Source organism: Papio anubis, chromosome 16 (assembly GCF_008728515.1).
Source record: "Papio anubis isolate 15944 chromosome 16, Panubis1.0, whole genome shotgun sequence".
NCBI lineage: Eukaryota > Metazoa > Chordata > Mammalia > Primates > Cercopithecidae > Papio > Papio anubis.
The window spans coordinates 6067463-6083793 of record NC_044991.1 but is presented as its reverse complement, the minus strand read 5'-3'; the positions used below and the strand labels follow the sequence as shown (position 1 = coordinate 6083793).

The 16331-nt window shown below is 56.1% G+C and overlaps 1 long non-coding RNA gene across 1 annotated transcript; it reads right to left on the bottom strand.

The window, feature by feature from the left end:
* Positions 1 to 11154: 11154 nt before the first annotated feature.
* On the bottom strand, positions 11155 to 15808 carry LOC103881054. Its single transcript, XR_002519680.2, has 3 exons — positions 13823 to 15808; positions 13048 to 13137; positions 11155 to 12838 (listed from the first exon to the last, which is right to left on the bottom strand). It is a non-coding gene; the product is annotated as an uncharacterized LOC103881054 (long non-coding RNA).
* Between the last annotated feature and the right edge of the window lie 523 nt (positions 15809 to 16331).

Below are 16331 nucleotides of genomic sequence, written 5' to 3'. Positions count from 1 at the left end.
GTCCCCTGACCCCCGCCATCCCCAGTCTCTCTCCAGTCATGGCCCACAGTGTAGCCACATCTCAGGGGCCAACCACTCCCTCCTCACCTACTCAGAGTAAAGCCAAAGTTTGCAGGAGACCCTGACACCCCACTCCCTCCCACCCCCTCCCGCCCGCTAGGCAGTCTCAAAGCTCCCTCCCTCACCTCCCCCTTGGGACTGACCTGGAGGGGAAGAGGCTGGATCATGGAGGACCTTATAGTCCCCACACGGATGTGGCTTTTTCCTGAACAGGATGCAGCTGCTTGCATGGGACTCGGGCGTTAAGGGATGGCGGGTGCTGTGGCAGGGAGCACATAGCAGGGGGTGCGGGCCAGCAGGAAGACCTGTTGGGGATGTTGCAACAATCCAAGTAAGCCGTGAGGACGGCTCAGCCCAGGGCGAAGACTGTGCAGGCAGGAAGATGGGGCCCGATTCTGGTCGTATTTTACAGATGGATTTGCAGGTGGGTCACCTACGGATATTAGGGAGAGGAAGACATCAAGGGCGACCCCCAGATTTTTGGTCTGAGCCACTGGAAGGTTGGAGCAGGTCTGGGGGGACGGCAGGGGTGGAGGGGGCTCTGGGAGTCCACCCCCAGACACCCAAATGGGGGCATGGAGCTGGCAGTGATGTGTGAGTTTAGGAGTCAAGGGAGACGTGTGGGCTGGAGATGGGTTCAAAGGCTGCCAAGTGCATGTGAGCCAGGCAGCTGGAGGGGCTCCCAGGGAGGAGGGAGAGAACGGAGAGAAGGGACCTGAGGGCTGGGCCTGCGGGGCGTGACTGTGGTCAGAGGTCACGGAGATGGGAAAAGCAGTGGCAAGAACCAGCAGGGGAGGGCCAGAGCCAGGCAGTGAGTTGCGCAGGCTGGTGTTTTGCGATTCAAAGCCGGGGTTTGGGGAGGGGGGAGAATGATTCGGGAGAAGCAGCATGCAGTGAGGGGAAGCCTTGTCCCAGCTCCAGGCCCAGGAAAGGGGGCATGGAAGAGGAAAAGAGATCCCCTTGAGGGCTGCTACGCACGCAGGGTCTTTAGGGACAGTGCGTGAGAGATGAAGGAGAGAGTCAAGAGAAGAGGGTGAAAATCAAGAATTTTGCTGATAGGCCAAGCAAGGTGGCTCACGCCTGTAATCCCTGTACTTTGGGAGACCGAGGTGGTGGATTACCTGAGGTCAGGAGTTCAAGACCAGCCTGGCCAACATGGTGAAACCCTGTCTCTACTAAAAATACAAAAAAATTAGCTGCACATGGTGGCATACACCTGTAATCCCAGCTCAGGAAGCTGAGGCAGGAGAATCGCTTGAACCCAGGAGGCAGAGTTTGCAGTGAGCCGAGATCAAGCCACCGCACTCCAGCCTGGGCAACAAGAGGAAAATTCCATGTCAAAAAAAAAAAAGAATTTTGCTGATAAAAAACACTTGCTGAACTAGTGAACGAGTGAATGAATGATGAACCACAAGTTTGGAGAGTGAAATAACAGTACCCACCCCAACCCGGGCCAACCCCAGCCTTTCCCCATCCCCAGAGCCCCTCTGATGGAGCCCGGGCAGCCGTGCTGTCATTTAGGCTGTTTTTTCTGGTTGTTATCCCACGCAATTGCTTGCAGCTTCTCCTAGGAGACCACCAAATGATGACGCAAATGTCACCCTGCTCCGTGGCGGAAGCAATCACCGCGGCTGTTTGTGTGGATCTGCTCAGCCATCACTCTGCCCTCTGCCTAATGGAGCAGCCCCTTCACCAGGGTCATTTAACAGCCAGGCTGACATTTAAACGGCAGGCAGTTAGCGGCGAGGAAATGAGACTTGCGCCCCGTTCCTGACAGCTTCCCACTTGACACAGACGGGGTCACACGTGAGCGCGCCCGTCATCTCTCCTTGCCAGAAGTTGGGACAGTGGGGGTAGGGGAGCTCCCAGCGGGGGGCACAGGAGGGTGCCTGGGAAGCTTCAGGCGGGTGATTGCGATTCTGTCACCGTCCGACATGAGCCCTTCTGCTGCTTCTCCCATGGAACAGCCTCCTGTTATTCTGAAACACACTCTTACATTTATTGTCTAATACGATCACAGAGGACAGCGTGGCCCTCTCCCTTCATCCCTTAGGGGGAATATCCCAGGGGCATTTGCAGGTCATACCGGAGAGTCCTGGGATACTCTCCCTTAGGGATGAAGGGAGAAGGAGGCTCATTCCCCTGTTCTGACCTGTACCGGCCCTGGCTTACTAACAGGTGGGGTTGCTGGCCCCGATTGTGGGAACTGCCCCCGTAACCCTGCAACCCGGCCTGCAGCGACTCGGACCAGCACAGCAAAACGACACCCTGAAAATCCGAGAGAACAAAGCTGATTGTTAGGCCCCATTAGCCCAGGACCCAGTGCACCTTCTCCACCGTCACACCCAGCAGAGGGGCACCAAATCCCACCCCTTCGACAGCATTGGCCAGCAAGACTCTGGCCAGCTTTGGTGGACAGTGAGCAGCACCCGGGACGGTGCCCACTGCAGGCCCATAGCGGTGGCCTCTGTGACTTTAGTGGGGTCACCAGCCACCACAGCAGCACAGGGCAGCCTTTGTCCCCTAGGACAAAGGCTGGGACTGCCACTTGGGCCACGCTTTTCCCCTGCTGGCTCTATCCGGTGAGAGGCTGGTACCGGGCGAGGCTGGGGACAAGCAAGGCCCCAGGAGCCAAAAGGCCAGACTGGGAGGGCACAGCCTCCTACCCAGGGAGCTCAGCCCAGCAACATGGGAGCAGCCCTGCACGGAGAGGAAGAAGGCCTGGCCCGGAGACACACAGGCAGCTTGGGACAGGCCGGGACTGAGAGCACTCAGGAACGTGGGCGGCTGGGGAAGGGAGGGAGTGCGTGCTCAGGCAGGGGCAGGAGGCTGAGGGGTCGGATGAGGGAAGCACCAAATGTGTGCTCATTCAACCTTTACATCACCCCACTCCCCAGATGAGGAGACTGCGGTGGGAGTCAGGGGCTTGCCTGACTCAATGGCCCGGGACAGGTCCTAGTGGGTGCCCAGCTGCCCATTCCTGCCCATAGCCCACACATCTGCACACACCCTGCATTCCCAGCACTGGGTTCCTTCTGAAGTGGTCAGGAGTCATCTGTGCACCCCCGGGCCCCACTCCATCCCCCTCTGGGGTCATCAGAACAAGCAGGGGTGCTTTCCAAAGTAGGCTATGGGCTTCCACGCCGCCAGGTCACACCAACCGGAAGGGGCCCTAATGAGGGTGTGGAGGCTGCCACCAGGAAGCCCCTCTGCGTCAGCCCCCTGCCGTGAGAGCCTGGCCAAGTCCTGTCACCTCTGGCAGCCTCAGTCCCCCACCTGTAGGACGGGGCCATTAGAGAATCTACATCCAGGACATTGTGAGGACTGGATGAGCCAACGTCTGAGGCAGTGCATTGAGAAATACCAGGTGCCGGGCAGATGTGGGGGATTGTTCCTAGGACTGGGCGGTTGCCATGGTGACGGGCACTCCGTGTTTAGCGGGTAAACATTCCCAACCCACTGGAGCAGCTGTTCCTGTCTCATCTGACATCTCGAAACAGGCACGGCCTCGGCACGGCAGTGACAGGAAGGTGGAAACAGTGTGTCTGGGTTGAGTGCAGGGCACCCCATCCGGGGGAGGCTCTTTAAGGCTCCTTCCTCCAGAGCACGCTGGAAAGTGGCCCTGCTGTTAGCTGCTGCCTAGAACCTTCCCCCGGGACCATAACTCACCCTGTTTAGTGCTGCTTAGACCCAGACACAATCCCTTCCCACATCTCCATCTCCACCTGGGACAGAATGTCTCCACTGTGTCTTCCGGCGCCACGAGGTGACCCAGCCCCTGTCCCTCAGTGAGAGGAGCCCACCCATGCAGAGATTGAGGGAAGGAGGTCCTGACGATGCAGTGAGCTCAGAGCTGGGGGGCAGACACCAAGTTCTCTAGGGCCCTGCATGGAAACTTCCACATCCTTGGCAACTTCCAGCTGTCAAGAGGGAGAACTTAGGATCCTGCAACGTGTGTTCCCCTGCTCCCCACCCTGGATCATCACCCAACTTCCCTGCTGTAAAACAGGGATAATTCATGCTCTGCAAAACTGCGGCACCAATGAGACCAAGACCACAGGCGTGAAAGGCACAGTGCCCGGCCCCAGTTCATGTCAACAAACTGTAGCCAGATGAAGGTGGTTTTTTGTGAATCCTGCGAGGCTGCTGGTGGAGGGGAAGCATCACAAAGCCCATTTCGTAGACTTGGTAATTCATGTGTTCCAGATATGCCCACTGAGACCTTTCAGGTGGCAGGGCCTTCCAGGTAGGCCCTGAAGACTCAGCAACAAATGGCGAGCCCCACCCCACCAGGGGACAGAGGAAGCCTGGACAGACACACAGACCCAGTGCGCTTCACAAACGGACGCCAGAGGGACATCGGAGCACAGTGGACTGTGAGTATCTATTATAAGCCAAGCTCAGAGGAGCCGTTCTGCCTCTGTCATCAGAAGCCCTAAGACATCACCAAGAAAAAAAGAAAGAAAAAGAAGGAGATGAAGAGGCTGCTAAGAAAGGGAAGAGGAAGGAGGGGAGAAGAGGAGGAGGAAGGAGGGGAGAAGAAAAGGCAGGTTCCCAGAACCTCCATATTTCCAAAGTGAGCTCATCTTTGGACCCATAGCCCAGCCATCTCCCTGGGGAGGCAGCGTCGGGAGCTGAGAAGCCAGAGAGAGGGTTCCCTGAGCACTGGGGACACTCAGGCATTTCCCCCACCCCTGGCCATGGGGGAGGTGAGGGAGTCCTTTGCCTTGACCTTAGCCTGGTGAGAAGGCATGATGTTCCCCACAGTTTGGGGGGCACAGCAGGTGCAAAGACCCTAGGGTAGTACTCTGCCCGCCCAGGGAACAGTGAGTCCTGGGTGGAGTCAGTGGGGTGGGGAGGCCCTGGGGAGGGTGACGAGGCCAGGAGCCGGAGCTCAGGCCCTGAGGCCCCCAAAGACCACAGTGAAGATTTGGGGAGCAGCTGGAGAGTGCGGAGGCCATGTGGCAGGGCCTGCTGTGTACCCCAACAGGCCACTCTGAGCGCTGAGTGGAGGAGACAGCCGGGGTTAAGGGTGGCAACAGGGCCCCTGCAGTGAACACGGTGTGGCCACATAGAGGCTGAGCACTGGCTCCCCTGGGGTACTCAGAAGCCAGGACCCATGGGACTGGTTGAGAGCTGAGGACCCTGAGGCCCAGGGAGGGGACATGGCCTCCCTCCAGCCCTGGGCACTCTTTTCCAGATGAGTGGGACCCAGGTTACAAACCCTGGCAGAGACAGGACGCTTCTGCCAGCCTATTTGCAAATTGTGTTTTAATTAGTTGAAAATGATCAGCTCTGTAGCTTCAAAACCTCGAAGACTTTGATTCCCGCCTCTCGTGGAAAAACACCAAGTGGCTGTGAGTTAGAGCAGAAAGGGGGAGGGAAGCTGGGTTCCAGGGGTGCCCAGGCCCGGGCAGCTCCAGAACTCAGGGCTCCCCTTGGCTAGAGAGCCTCCAGCTCTCCCAGTCCCTGGCCTCGGGGGTCAGAACCTGGTGGGACTTTGGTGCAGGCTGAATAGGGGGAGTCCCACCAGCGCAGCAGGTGACGGAGTCTCGCTTTGTCACACAGGCTGGGGTGCAGAGGTGTGATCTCGGTTCACTGCAACCTCCGCCTCCCAGGTTCAAATGATTCTCCTGCCTCAGCCTCCTGAGTAGCTGGGATTACAGGCACCTGGTTAATTTTTTTGTATTTTTACCCAGGTTTCACCATGTTAGCCAGGATGGTCTTGATCTGCTGACCTCAAGTGATCTGCTCACCTCGGCCTCCCAAAATGCTAGGATTGGGATTACAGGCGTGAGCCCCCGCGCCCGGCCAGCAGATGTTCTTTTGTTTTTTGTTGTTTTTTGTTTTTTTGTTTTTTTTGGTTTTTTGTTTTTTTGTTTCTTACCACGGGTGCTCACTGAATGTCTCCTTCACGCTAAGGACTGTCCCAGAGTGTTGATGAGGAAAGCCACACCCAGCCCTGGCCTTGCGGAGCTTGTAACTCAGTGCAGGGGACAGACAGAGGAACACGCAAATGTCACACAGAATCCGCACCATCGTGAGTCCCACAAGGACAGTAGGTGCCTCCAGGAAAGCAACCTTGACAGAGCAGTCACAGGGGGCTGTCTGAGGAAGAGCGCTCTCAGCTGAGACCTGAAGGCTCAGAAGAACCGGCGTGTGCAGAGAAAAAGCCGCAGCAGCCGGCGGTCACACGCGTGGGCCAGAGCATCGGCAGAGCCGGGCCACACAGGTCAACCCTTCATTTCCAAAGGGCGTCCCCACCCGCCTTCTCAAGTGATCCTGTAGGGAAATGTGTTTTTTGTTTGTTTGTTTGTTTTTGTTTTGTTTTGTTTTGAGACAGAGTCTCGCTCTGCCGCCCAGGCTGGAGTGCAGTGGCCAGATCTCAGCTCACTGCAAGCTCCGCCTCCCGGGTTCACGCCATTCTCCTGCCTCAGCCTCCCGAGTAGCTGGGACTACAGGCGCCCGCCACCTCGCCCGGCTAGTTTTTTGTATTTTTTAGTAGAGACGGGGTTTCACCGGGTTAGCCAGGATGGTCTCGATCTCCTGACCTTGTGATCCGCCCGTCTCGGGGGAAATGTGTTTTTAATCCCCATTTTACAGATAAGAAAAGTCGAGGCTCTGGGAGGTGAAATGACCCCCATAAATCTCAGCACCGGACCCACTCCCAGGACGGTGTCCCTCTCCGTGAAACCAGCCCACTCTCTCCAGGAGCCCCCAGACTTAGCCCAGAAGAGAGTTTCTCCTCCTCCCCCTTGGCCACTTGGAGAAGCACCAGCCCAGCCAAGCCATGGCTGGGACAAGGACTAGAACGTCTGGCCACCTCCTCTCTCTGGGGCAACTGCGGCAGCCCCTGGCCAGCCTCCCTGCATCTTCTCAACCCTGACCCAAGGCAATGGGGAGGTCTTCTCCAAACAGAAGCGCTGCTGGCAACAGAATTGAGCTGAGCAGGGAAGACATGGCCCCATCTCTGCACTCACACGCTGGGGGAACTTGGCCAAATTGTGTCCCCAGTTTCCTATGCTAGGTAACAAACTACCACAAACTTCACAGCTGCACACAACCCTCGTGAGCTGGCAGCTGTGCAGGTTGTAAGTCCAGCCTCAGCATGACTGCGTCTCTACCCAGGGTCTCAACAAGGCTAAAATGGGCTAGGCGCCGTGACTCATGCTTGGAATCCTAGCACTTTGGGAAGCTGAGGTGGGAGGATCACTTGAGCTCAGGAGTTCAAGACCTGCCTTGAACTTGCAATATAGCAAGACCCTGCCTCTACAAAAAATAAAAATTATCCAGGCATGATGGTGCATGCCTGTGGTCCCAGCTACTCTGGAAGCTGAGGTGGGAGGATGGCTTAAGCCCAGGAGGTGGAGGCTGCGGTGAGCTCTGATTGCACCGCTGTACTCCAGCCTGGGCAACAGAGCCAGACCCTGTCTCTAAAAAATAAATAAATAATAAAAATAAATAAAATACGCCAGATGCAGTGGCTCATGCCTGTAGTCCCAGCACTTTGGGAAGCTGAGGCGGGTGGATCACGAAGTCAGAAGATCGAGACCATCCTGGCTAACACGGTGAAACCCCATCTCTAATAAAAATACAAAAAATTAGCCGTAGTGGTGGGCACCAGCAGTCCCAGTTACTCAGGAGGCTGAGGCAGGAGAATAGCTTGAACCTGGGAGGCAGAGGTTGCAGTGAGCCGAGATCTCACCATTGCATTCCACATTGGGCAACAGAGTAAGACTCCATCTCAAAAAAATAATAATAATTAAAATAAAAGAGTGATAATGATGATGATGATGACGATTATGATAACAATAAGCAAAGGCTAAAATCAAGGTGTCTTCCTGCTGTGTTCTCATCTGGAGGTCAGAAGCCTGTTCTAGCCTCAACTGCATGTGGCAGAATCCAGGTCCTCCAGGTGTGGAACTGAGTCCCTGTGTTCTTGCTGGTCAGAGCCTCCCTTGGTTGCTAAAGGTGCCAACACTCTTTGCCGTGTGACCCCTCCGTCTTCAAAGCCAGCCTTGGAGAAGCTCTGACATGTCAAATCCTCCCATACTTTGAATCTCTCCCGCCACGAGAGCCCAGTCCCTTCACAGTCTCACCTGATCAGGCCAGGCCCACCAAGGCCATCACCACCTTTTTTTTTGAGACAGGATCTCAGTCTGTCACACAGGCTGAGCGCACTGGTGCAGTCATGGCTCACTGCAGCCTCGGCTTTCTGGACTCAAGCAATCCTCCCGCCTCGGCCTCCCAGTGTTGGGACTCCAGGCATGCACCACCACCCTGCCTAATCATCCTGTCTCTTAAGGACAACTGATTGGGGTCTTAACTACATCTGCAAAAGCCCTTCACAGCAGCACCTAGATTCATATCTGACTGAGTAACTGGGAGGAGGATGTGTCCATCAGGGGCAGAAATGTGGAGGACATGTCAGCATTCCACCCAGCACATCCCCCTCTGAGGGGACACTAAACCCTCAAGATCTGTCCTCCTTCTGCCCTCCTTCCCAACCTGCTTTGCAAATACGAAAAGGCCAGATGCAAGCACCCACAGTCAGTGAATGACACCCCCACACACACATCACTTTGTGTCTCTATGGAACTCCCCTCATTTCTTTTGAGGGCTGGGAGAAAATAAGTCCCAAGACTTAGAACCCTCCAGAGCTCTCAGCAGCCACGAAGCTCCAGACCAGCTGGAAATGGTCTCTCCCACTTCAGCGTATGCTCAGGCCCTTGGAGCAATTGTTACATAGTCCAAGCAGAACCTTCTTTAAGGACTAATTTTTTATTATTATTATTTTTGAGACTGAGTCTTGCTCTGTTGCCCAGCCTGGAGCACAGTGGTGCTAACATGGCTACTGCAGCCTCGACCTCCCAGATTCAAACGATCCTCCCACCTCAGCCTCCTGAGTAGCTGGGACTATAGGAGCCACCACCATACCTGGCTAATTTTTTATTTTTTGTAGAGACGGGGTTTCACCATGTTTCCCAGGCTGGTCTCAAACTCCTGGGATCAAGTGATTGTCCCACCTTGGCCTCCCAAAGTGATGGGATTGCAAGCATGAGCCACCACGCCTGGCCAGTATTTTTAAATTATGATATATGGGCGGGCGCGGTGGCTCACACCGTAATCCCAGCACTTTGGGAGGCCGAGGCGGGCAGATCACTTGAGGTCAGGAGCTTCAGACCAGCCTGGCCAACATGGTGACACCCAGTCTCTACTAAAAATACAAAAATTAGCCGGGCATGGTGGCGTATGCCTGTAGTCCCAGCTACTCAGGAGGCTGAGGCAGGAGAATAGCGTGAACCCAGGAGACGGAGGTTGCAGTGAGCCGAGATCTTGCCATTGCATTCCACATTGGGCAACAGAGTGAGACTCTATCTTTAAAATAAATAAATAAATAAATAAATAAAAAGAGTTTGCTCACGCTGCCATAACAAAGTACCACAGGCTGGGACTTAAGCAACAGAGATTTATTTCCTTACACCGAGATCAAGGTGTCAGCAGTGCTGGTTTCCCCTGTGGCCTCTCTCCTCGGCTTGTAGATGCCACCTTCTCCCTATGTCCTCACATGGTTGTCCCACACTAATATGTCTGTGTCCTAATCCAGTAGGTCTGGTGTCCCCATCATCTCTTCTAATAGGGACACCAGTCCTGTTGGATGAGGGCCTGCCCCAGTGACCCCATTTAACTTTAATCGCCTCTTTAAAGACCTTGTCTCCAAATGCAGTCACGCTCTGAGGGCCTGAGGATGATGACTTCAGCATAGAGTTGGTGGGGTCTGGGGACACGATTCAGCCCATGGCACACAACTCCTCATTGTTCCAGAAATCTCTAACGTGCATACGAATGTTCAATTCTTATGACCATTGGCTCTCCAACAGTCTCAATCAAGGGACCTCCCGAGTAGGCCACAGACGCAGAACAGTTCCGTTACAAACAGGCCAGCATAGAAGGCTAAGGATCCTCCTTTTACAAGGAGGTAAAAAATGGTTTTTTGTCATTCGCACATAAGGATAACTCACAGACTCAGTTTCACAACTTTAACCATGAGTCACAAGTTAGCACAGGACACAAAAACCCACTGGGCGGCTGCAGCAGCTCCGGAAACGCGGAGCTACGCGAGCCCCGGAGACGTCCAGGGTCTGCTCTCTGCTCTGGCCGCGCAAGATGCATATCGGGAGTGATTTTCACTCATTGGAATTGCAAAAAGATCAACAGAGAGGACCCTGCCTGCGATGGAAAAGACACACAATATGCACACACGGTGAGGATGAGACCCAGGGGCCTTCCCAAGGCAGGAGCCGACCAAACCAGAATCTTGGAACCCACGATCAAGCAGTGGGTGCTGCCAATGCTGACGACAGCAGGACCCTCAAGGCAAACAGACCCACACAGGCAAAAAACGAACAGAGAGGCCCAGATTCCCTGTGTCTGCCACCCAGCAGGGAGCCCGGGGGACCGCCGAAGCCGCTTCCCCCAGAAATACAGCAGCCGGGCTCCAATCAGCGGCACGTGTCAGAAACCACACACATACACACACACACGGTACATGCCACATATCACACACATGCACCACACACATCATACACACACCACACACATCACATACCACACACGTCACACACATACACCACACACGCCATCCACCACACACATCACGTGGCACACAGCACACACACCATACACACATACACCACACACCACAGGCCACACACCACATATCACACACATACACCACACACCATACACCACACATTACACGCACATGCACCACTCACACAGTCCACACACACATACCATGTAGCACACATATACCATACACACATCTCATGCCACACACCACACACGTGTCACACATCACGTCACACACACCATACCACATACATCATACACCACACACACACCACACACCACGCATACATCATGCACATCAAACACACACACCACATACCACAGATAACACACACACACACCCCACACACACACCACACATCACATACACACCACACATCATACACACACCACACATCACACACACATCAAACACACACACACCACATACCACAGATACACACACACCACACATCACATACACATCACACATCACACACAACACACCACACACACACATATACCACACAGATACCACACACACATACACACATACACAGCCTCTCTTGCTGCATGAGGCCACCCTGGGGAAGAAGGGCATGAGGGCACAGAGAGCCCACAAGATGCACTTCTGAGGCCACATACACAGCCCCATGGGCTGGAGCCTCAGCCCCACAGGCATGTAGTGTGTGTGTGTGTGTGTGTGTGTGTGTGTGTGTGGTTTCTGACATGTTTGCCTCTGACTGGAGCCTGGCTGCTGTATTTCTGGGGGAAGTGACTTCGGTGGCCCCACAGGCTCCCCGCTGGGTGGCCGACACAGGAAATCTGATCCTTGCCAGAGGATCACATCCAGCAGTGGACAATGCCCAGAGAAACCGTTTACATCCAAAGAAGGTTTGCAGACTCAAGGGAGCCCAGATGCGGGAAGGACGGCTTGACCAATGAAACTCACAGCAGGTGTTTAAAGGAAAAAAACAAGCCCCGAGATCACCAGGTGTCCTGGGTTCACTGCTTGAGATGGAAGAGGTGCGGCTCTCCTCTGCGAGGATCGTATTTGCAAAGGTTGCCAAAGGTCTGCAGACGCTCAGCACCAAAAGGCAGGGCCGTCAGGGGAAGCAGCGGCCTCTGCAAAGGCTCCAGGTGTCCTTTACTTGGGAGACTGGCACCAGACGGGCAGCCCTGTGTGCTGTCACTGTGGTTTGGGGATGAGACGTTCCATCTCTGCTGCAAGCTGCCACTTTTTCCTCCTTCCTGAGGGTGGGTGTGATGACCACACTTTCTCAGCTGGAAGGAGGGCAACTGTCAGTTTTGATTTCGTGAAGATCAAGGAAGAAAAGCTGTGAGATGCTGTTTCTGGGCAAAGGGATATCGCTGTTCATTCAGCAAATACCCGCTCGTCTCCCAGATGCCAGGCACAGCGGGAGCACCCAGAGAGAAAGCGCCTGGAGGGGAGGCTCTGGACGGGGTGGATTTCCCACCAGCGGATCGTAGGCAGTCTGGAATTCGAGATGTCACCTCTTGGACTGCCTGAGTTGGCAGAGCCCTTAGAGGTCATCTCACCCAATTTAGTCACTGTCTATTTGGGAAACTGAGGCCCAGAGGAAGAAAGCAATGTGCCCTTTGTCATCAAGCGAGGTAGTAGCAGGAGCAGGGTAGTGCTCAGGCTTGCTGTTGTCCAGCCCAACGAGCTGGCCACAGTGGCGCTGGGCCTCTCAGAGCAGGGTACCATCCCCCAGGGGCTGTGGGCAGCACCTCCCCCGCCCAGGAATGGAAAGAGCTAAATTCTCACTTAGCAGCAGGATGTTTCTGGGCCTCATTACGATGGTGCAAATTAATATTTATCATGCAATTATTCATCTTTGTAATTGCTAGTATTTCAAAGGGAGTGCAGAGGCTTTCGTTAGAATACTTGGAATGTTATTTAGACGAAATGTCAAAATGAAGGCGTCGCTCTCCCCACCGCAGCCCCTGTGTTCAGCTGCCCCCAGAAGGCTCCCAGCACCGGGGTCCACACAGCCGTGCTGCTGCCACTTCCAGGTGCTGGCTTGGGGTTTGGGTCCATTTGTTAGAAATCTTGACTTCTGGAAACTGGGGCATCTGAAGCCAGAAACTCGAGACTCAAAGGGCCTGGGGCGATGGGACTCCATGAAGATGAGCAGCAGAGCCTCTGAGGGCAGAGACAGGACAGAGTCATCAGGAGCCCCCACGTCCTGCTGCCCCTCTGCACCCACCTGGCCGACCTCCCTGCCCCGCTCCCTCACCCCTGCCGGCCACAGGCAGCTTGTGGCTTTCCTCCCTTCCCCTCCCTCCTACCTGAGGGCAGATCCCCTTACGCCCCGCCTCCACGCCCACCAGGTGTGCCCACCAGGGCTCTACCCTCCTACCACCATCCAGCAAACATTTTAGGTGTCTCTTGCCATTTGAGGTCCATAGAACACTTTCAAATATTGGATTTTTCGTGGCAACCTAAGAGGATCAGAGGGTGGTCTCCAGTGGTGAAAAAGCAAGATTTGGAAAACGGAGACCCCCTCGCCCAGGAGTAGCAGGGCCTGGGCCACCTGTAGCATCGACATCAGCAAACTGCCAGGCAGGAAGAGTGGAGGCCGCAGAATAGTCAAGTGCAGGCAGGGGCCCAGGGAGGAGGCGAGGCCTGAGCAGGGATGGAGCAGAGGGGTGGCTGGCGGTGGGGAAGGAGGATGGGGATGGGGAGGAGGAGGGTCAGACATGATGCCCAGCCCCAGGGAGATGGGAGGCTCAGCCTGGGGTGCACTGAGGGAGCTGGGGACTCCTTGGGGGATGCCAAGGCTGGGGATGGATGGGGGTTGCAGGAGGGCACAGGCAGAGGCTCAGATGAGAGAGTCGGGCTCGTGGAGATACCAGGAGCCGTCAGAATTTGAGTGGACCCAGAGAGAGGCATGGAAAGAGCGGAGGTACCCGGGATAGGCTCCCAACACACACGGCCCAGAGGAGGCCCAGGAGGGGCGTTCAGAGGGAAGGGGCCTCAGAAATGCTGCAGAAAGGAAGCTTCTAGACAGCAAAGAGGCACAGGGTCAGGTGCGGCAGGGAAGGGAGGTGTGGGTATAAACGCGGTCCCCTAAACAGGCTGAGATCCTCACCCCCAGCACCTGTGAGTATGACTTTAAAACCTTACCCAGTTGAATCCGGGAGGTGGGAGAGTGTTCTAGAAACAGCAACATCCCCCACAAACGAAGTTCCAACGACTTCTTTGGGGCCCCCAAGCTCTGAAGGCTCCGGATGTCCGAGACTGGGTCCCAGCCACAGCAGCCTCTCCCAATCCTAAGGCACTGTTAGGGGACCCCCTGGTGATGCCCCATTTCCCTTCCCCACCCGACTTATGCTCCCAGGACCAGCAACAACAGCTAGAGCGAGGCAGATCCCTAGAGCTCTGTGGTTTAACCCTCACAGTGGCCGAGTGGGCTAGTGTGATGATTTGTGCATCTCCCAGGGAGGAAACCCACACATACCACAGAAAGCACGACTTCTCCCAGCTCAGAGAGGCAGAGCTGAGCCCTCACCTGCTGGCTGTCAGGTCAGACCAGTCTCCCACTCCATGACACAGAACAGACCTGACGGGACCCCTCCATGGGGCAGGCCTGGGCTGCGATGCCAGCCCTCTCCCGCTGTGTGACCTCCAGGGAAGCCTCTTCCCCTGTCTGAGCCTCTGCATTCTCATCTGTAGAATGGGGATGCTCTGTCTTGCCTTCCAGAGCGTTGCTGACATCAGAATCCAGGAGTGGAACTTGGACAGCAGAGCAGCGCCGGTGCCCTCCAGGCCAGCCCGTTCTGTCCAGGCTCCAATTCGGCAGTGGTCTCCTCCTGCCCCGACCCTCGCGTCCATCCCCCAGTTCCCGGGTACTGTCAGTCACCATGCTAAGGATGCCCTGGGGCCGGATCCCCTTACACCCCGCCTCCAAGCCCACCAGGTGTGCCTGCCAGTGCTCCACCCTCCTGGGGCTCCTCAGACATCTGGCACCTTGAACCCAGCAGAACCCCTGGAGACAAAACCCTCGTTTACCTTTCACTGAAGCAGGGCCAGAGAGCGGCAGCCTTCTTTCATTTGCTTTTCAACTGCTCCCAAACCAGCCCTGAAGCAGCCTGCCATGAGGCCCAGACAGCCTGTCCCATCCCAGCCCAGGCAGGATTAATATGCATGTATGGTAATCAGCGAAGCCCAGGAATTTGCATAACAATCAGAGGGAGCGTCCCCTCTCCTGGACTGCTTCCAAGGGTAGCTCCCACCCTAGTTCCCCACAAGACAGCAGAGGAGGGTACAATGGGGCCTCTGGACCCCCCAAGTGCTAGACCGGTGACCTGGCTCTCAGTCCTGGAGGCTTCTGCCTGGAGAGGGCAGGATGGGCAGGGGACAGGGGTCCTTGGGCAGGGGAAGATGCCGGTGAGACACTCACCTGCCTGTCTCCTCTCCAGAACTGTTTCCCCAACGGGGCCGCATTCTTGAGGCCGTGCTGGGGAAGCGGGAGAAAAACAAGGGTGTGGCCTCTCCTGGGCCTGAGTCCTGGGGAGGTGTGGAGTGGGGGGCTCCGGGCAAGGACTCTGCTCACCTCATCGAGGGGGCCTCTCTTGAGCCTGAAAAATTGGGAAGGTGCCAGGACTCCCTTATAAGGTCGTTTGCCCTTAAGTAGATGGAGGAGAGAGTGTTCTGGAAGCAGCACCATCCCCCATAAATGAAGCTTCTTATGACTTGGCTGCTTGGCCAACCTCACAGAGCCCCTTCCTTGGGGCCCTGGGGACACAGAGATGCCTGGGCATGGTCCCATCCCTTCTTGAGGGCTGGGCAGAGGGCAGCCAGGCCCTGCAGATCACCCCCATGCACAGGCCAGTCCAAGGTTTCCAGCATCTCAGTAGCTCGACAGGCAGCACCCTCCCCCGAGGGGGTCTTAGGCCATCCCTCTGGGTAGATCCCCACTTGCAGGAGGCTGGGCTCTGCTCTCCAAATGCTTGTCAATAATAACGAAACCCTTGCACATCTGCCCAGCACCTAGGAGCTGTCCAGAGTACCACCACATCCTGACCCCTATCACCCCGTGGCGACCCCTCAGGGGGCATAGGAACAGTGGAGCTCAAAGAGGAAGGGTCTGGTGCCAGCCCCGCCCCACCCCGGAGCAGAGGTGGGAAAACCGAGGACTCAAGAGAGCTGGGCTCCAGGCCCTCCTGCCCACCACGCCTCGGCCACTCAACCACCCACTGGCAAAGTGTGAGCTGTCCAGGCTCCCCGCCCACCACGCCACCTGCCCACTGGTAACAGTGTGTGAGCTGGCCCAGGCCCTGCCCACCACGCCCATCACCCAGCCACCCACTGGCACAGTGTGAGCTGGCCCAGGCCCTGCCCACCACGCCCATCACCCAGCCATCCATGGGCACAGTGTGAGCTGGCCCAGGCCCTGCCCACCACACCCATCACCCAGCCATCCATGGGCACAGTGTGAGCTGGGCTCCAGGCTCCTGCCCACGCTTCATCACTCCCAGCCACCCACTGGCACAGTGTGAGCTGGCCCAGGCCCTGCCCACCATACCCATCACCCAACCACCCACTGGCAGAGTGCCCAACCACTCTTCTCCCCCACCCCCTGCCTACTCAGTGATCAGATGAATCTTCTAGCTCCTCCTCTCCCCTGACCTCA